General features: G+C 42.8%; 1 long non-coding RNA gene across 1 annotated transcript; it reads right to left on the reverse strand.

Moving 5' to 3' along the window:
* Positions 1-2,712: 2,712 nt before the first annotated feature.
* On the reverse strand, positions 2,713-5,352 carry LOC106002575. Its single transcript, XR_001175940.1, has 2 exons — positions 4,943-5,352; positions 2,713-2,984 (listed from the first exon to the last, which is right to left on the reverse strand). It is a non-coding gene; the product is annotated as an uncharacterized LOC106002575 (long non-coding RNA).
* Positions 5,353-5,422: the final 70 nt, after the last annotated feature.

The following is a 5,422-nucleotide window of genomic DNA, read 5'->3' on the forward strand; positions in this document are numbered from 1 at the left end:
GAGAAGCCCAGCTACCTGCCTTCACTGAATATACCTCAGGCTGAGATTTGGGGTGGGACAGCAGGGCAGTTGATCTTCTGCAGGAAGGTACAGCTTCTCCACATCAGCGCGGCCATACCACCATTCTGGTCTTAAGGGACTGCACACCTGGACTCTGGGGTGTTTCAGCTCTCAGTTTTTTAGGGAAAGGGTTATTCTACCAACAAACTCATCCTTTGGGAAGAACAGCAGTCCCAGGAATTAATACAGAATGTGCACACTAGTGAATCTTTTTCTAACAGTGAATATGGAGATAGCAGAAGCTGGTGTGATTTCTGGTGGTTCTTCCAATCATACTGACTTCAAGTTGACAAGTGAGGGGAGGGTTTCCTGGACCAAAAGCTGAGGCTTGCCCATCTAGCATTCCTTCCAAGCAGACTTGTCTCCTTGCAGCATTCCAATACGTTGCATTCCATCCTGAGTCCACATCAACCATGACACACTAGGTTCTTGGGTCCCAACTGCAGTCATACTTCCCTGGGTCTTGTGCCCTTTGTTTCCTCTGATATCCCTGCCTACCACCTTCCTACAGAGGTGATTTTTAAGAATAAGAAAAAGGACTCTGGGTGCTGGTGGTTCACACCTGTAATCCTCGTTACTCAGGAGGCTGGGATCTGAGGATCATGGTTAGATGTTAGCCTGGACAGGAAATCCAAAAGACTCTTTTATCTCCAATAAACTACCCTTAAAAAAGCTGGAAGTGGAACTCTAGCTCAAATGGTAGAATGCTAACCTTGAGCAAAAAATTCAGGCACAGCACCCTGGCCCTGAGTTAAAGCCCCCAGAACCAGCAGGAAACTAGAATAACAAAACATGCCATTCCAAGAATCATGTTTCTCCCTTCCTGGTAGATGCCTGCCATCTGTCCTTGTGGCTGCCGATTATGCTCAACAGTTTAGGGCTTTGGTCTAGGCACCTGAACAGAGGACTAAAAACCTCCACTGCAGGCTGGTTTAGGTGTTGATGTAAGAATCTTGCACAGCACTGCAAGTGTAAATTTCAGTTTTCCCCTCTTGAACACTTAACAAAATATGCAATTTTTTTTTTTTGGTGGGAAGAGAGATTGTCCTGTGACTTCTACCCATTTCCTAAGGCCTGTGGAAATAAACCTTTATGTACTTAAAGTTATACAGAAAATAGAATAAAGTTAATACCAAACTTGCCTATTACTTATGATATTTACTGTACAGACATGTGGAGCTACTGAAAAGAAAATAACACTAAAAATCAGAAAGTACTCTTTATTTTCAGCCTCATAAAATTATTTTCACACACTCTATTTGTTGCCCGTAAGCCTTATCTTTTAGCTGAAGAATAAGGCTTGAAAGAGGAAAAGGAAAAATGATAAAGGGTAAACTGTAACACTAACAAGGTACTTCCATGCTCAAATATGTAAGAAACAGGGTCAGGCATGGTGCCATAAAATTATAATCTTAGCCACTTGGAAGTAAGGGAAGGATGATTACATGTTTGTAGCCTCCCCTGGTAGTCAGATCCCTGTCTCAAAAACAAAAGGTCTGCTGGCAGATGAAATGGTAGTATTTGCCTAGCAAGTGCAAGATCCTGAGTTCAGTCCTCCATTCCAAAACCCAAAAACATGAAATTGCAGATTGAGTTAATTTTCTTTACTGTGAAGAATGCTTAAAGTCCTTAGTCTAATGTGGATTGGAGTGATCTCCAGGAGGAGGAAAGTAGACAATGTACTCAATTTTCTTTTTAAGCAATCTTACAGAATGTATGAACAGGAGTTCGGTGTACACGTAATTAAGATTCTGGGGGGCCGGGCACTGGTGACTCACGCCTGCAATCCTAGCTACTCAGAAGGCTGAGATCTAAGGATCATGGTTCAAAGCCAGCCCAGGCAGGAAAATTGGTAAGTCTCCTATCTCCAATTAACCACCAGAAAACTGGAAATGGCATTGTGGCTCAGTGAGAACACTAGCCTGAGCTGAAGAGCTGAGGGACAGCACTCAGGCTCAGAGTTCAAGACCCATGACCAACCAGAGAAAAAAGATTCTGGGGGGCTAGAAGTTAAGCCTGGTTTCTTCACATTCTTCCTTACATTTTCTTCTAAAGCCAGCAATGGAGTGTTGGCACCCAAGCCACTTGTATTAAGTGGAAAGAGCTAGCTGCCTCATTTTTACTTCTACTCCCATTATTATTCTCCCCATCCCCACTGCCCTAAGTTATCCAAGATGTACCTTTCGTGAGCAACCTAGTGTGGTGCTACTTCCCTCATTTTGTGACAGAAAAGGACTAATTAATTCATCACCAGAGGAGACAAGGAATTCTACAGAGGCAAGATAGTAGGCCGGTGCAATCTAATAATTGCTAAAGTTCCACAAGAAGGTAATATAGTCAGAGAGGAAAGCAACCTTAAGAAATGATGCAAAAACACCCTCCAAGCAGTATTTTCTCAAACTATTTGCACCAGCAACACAGAATTTATATGAGTGCCTTAAGCCTAGATTTGCTTGACAGGTTTGCTTGAAATGTGTCCTCAATCTATTTGCTGCTTTAGATCAGTCTCCTCTGGGCCTGGACATTTCCTAAGACTTGAGTTTGACCACATCACAAGGTTGTAAAACAATCTCCTGGTTATTAGCTAATTAAACTTGAATTCAACACCATATGGTGATAGGAGGCAGCAAAGGATAAGATTCAGATCTTAGATCTTTCCAAGTAGGGCATGTTAGATGATAACAGGAGAGAAGGATTAGTTGCATATTGGATCATAGCTCGATCCGGCATGAAGAAAATTATCTTCTACTTCGTTTGGAAGAGCTAGGGGTTCCCAAGCTCTGTTGCAAACTGCAAGTGCTTCATTTAAGAAAGGGGATGATGTTGGCATTAAACCATTCTTCAGAGAATTGAAGATGGTCCCCTTCTACAGCCAGAAACACTAGTCGTCCTTCTTTGTCCATTTGCTTTAGCCCCAGAAGGTCCTGTAGAAAGAAAGACTAATTACTTGAGGCTTAATGGAAGGTTTTTGAGTAAAACAGTAAAGTAATAAAATATTAGTAAGATACATCGTTAAAATGCAATTCTTCCCTTTTAAAAAATGAAATAGAAGTGCATTGTTGAAAACGCCAGTGTATCTACGAGTTAAACATATGCGCAGTTTACATTGTCCTGTATGGTTATATTGCTCCCACTGTGGTGCTGGAAATTGAACCTAGGGCCTCACAAATCCTCCTCCCAGTGCTTATATTCAGCTTTCTGCAAAGTTTCCCAGAGGTAGAGGACTACCTATACATTGGACAAGCTATAGATAAATCTGCCTTGAAACAGCAAAGTGAGACAAAGTCAAAAGACAAGGGAAAATTAGCTAATGTTTTAAGAGAAAACACCCAATCCACAGAAAGTGAATCAGTTAACTTTTTTTTTTTTTTTTTGCCAGTTGTGGGGCTTGAACTCAGGGCCTGGGCACTGTCCCTCAGCTTCTTTTGCTCAAGGCTAGCACTCTTACCACTTGAGCCACAGCACCACTTCCGGCCTTTTCTGTTTCTGTGGTACTGAGGAATCAAACTCAGGGCTTCATGCATGCTAGGCAAGCACTCTACTTCTAAGCCACATGCCCAGCTCTTGTAATCCCTAAAATTCTTAACAGAATCTAGCTTCCCTTTTTATTTTATCCAAGCTGGGACACCAAATCCAAGAGGAAAAGCTCAGATAGAAGAAAATGGTCTCAGAAACTGTGGAATATTTACTAGAATGTGATTGGTTCAGATGTAGCACTTGTGAACTTTTTTTTTTTTTTTTTTGGTCAGTCGCGGGGCTTGAACTCTGGGCCTGAGTACTGTGTCTGAGCTCTTCAGTTCAAGGCAAGCACTCTATAACTTGAGCCACAACACCACTACCGCTTTTCTAGTGGTTAATTGGAGATAAGTCTTATGGAAGTTGGGCACCAGCGGCTCACGCCTGTAATCCAAGGTACTCAGGAGGCTGAGATCTGAGGATTGCAGTTCAAAGCCGGCTCGGGCAGAAAAGTTGGTGAGACTCTTATCTCCAATAAACCACTTAGAAAACAAGAAGTGCCACTGTAGCTGAAGTGGTAGGGCACTAGCCTGGAACTGAAGGATAGCTAGATCCAGAGTTCAGGCCCCACAACCGACCCAGCAAAAAAAAGTCTCAGAGATCTCAGCCTCCTGAGTAGCTAGGATTACAGGTGTGAGCCACAGTGCCCAGTACACTTGTGCACTTTTCAGTCTACTTGCAATATAAACTCCTTAGGATGTGGCAGGCCTACAACTAGATGTGGTAAAATACTGTAACTTCTACTAAACAAAATTCACATCTCTGCTTCTGTTCAGGCTCATGTAGAAGAAGCAGAAGCTCCCCTTGTCAATGACAAATTTCTTTTTGGTGCTAGAATCTAACTCAAGGCTTTGTGCATGTTAAGCACAGAGTGTGTCACCAAGCTACCTTAATTTAAAATCAGAACCTCCACATCTGTGACTGATGTAAAGTAATCTATGTTTTCACTCATATGAAGGCTTCTTGCATTGGTAGCAAACCACAAAGGATGCCAGTTCCACAACTTTCCTTCAAAATAAAATCTTAGAGGTGATGTTTCTCTTATATTTTGCTTGTGTGTGTCAGTACTAGGGCTTGAACACAGCTTTGCTCAGCTGGCACTCTTAATACTTGAGCCACATCTCCAGTCAAAGATACAAGTCTGTAAACCAGTGCCTAAGAAATAAGTGTTAGAAGGAACAGTCTAACAAGCCTCATTTGCACCAGACTTCATTGAGTTAGATGGCTCCTAGGCACCTCGTATTGTGGGGCCTATGAAGCAGAGCTCTAACACCATAGAGCCTAGCAGCTAAACTAAGCACCTTTAGAAACCAGCAGCTGACAAACAGCACCAACCTCTCCAGAAATAGCTCTGCCTGTCAGTTACCTGTGTGTACAGAGTAGTATTCTGTAGAGGAATGATTTCCTTGGCTTGGCCACTTCTGTAAAATCCAAACCACTGGAGGAAAAGAAGAAAATGTTAAAGATACCTAGCACACAATTTGAGACTGACTACCTTCTAAGATCACCAACAAGTTGTCATAAAAGTACACACAGCTCGGCACCAGTGCTTACCACCTGTAATCCTAGGTACTCAGGAGGCTAGGAGAGAATGTCTATCTCCAACAGACCATATAAAAGCTGGAAGTGGAGCTGTGGCTCAAGTGGGAGAGTGCTAACCTTGAGCACAAAAGCTCAGGGAAAGCAGTCAGGCCCTAAGTCATGCACATGTTCATTCTCCTTTCTCTCTCTCTCTCCCCCTCCCTCCTCTCCCTCTCCCCCCCCCCCCCCCCACAAACACAAAGCAAGAAGGAAAAATAGGGGTATAGTTCAAGTCACTTCATTTTAAAAGTCATTCCTTAGGAAT

The sequence above is a fragment of the Dipodomys ordii genome, unplaced genomic scaffold (assembly GCF_000151885.1).
Source record: "Dipodomys ordii isolate 6190 unplaced genomic scaffold, Dord_2.0 Scaffold14210, whole genome shotgun sequence".
Classification (NCBI taxonomy): Eukaryota; Metazoa; Chordata; class Mammalia; order Rodentia; family Heteromyidae; genus Dipodomys; species Dipodomys ordii.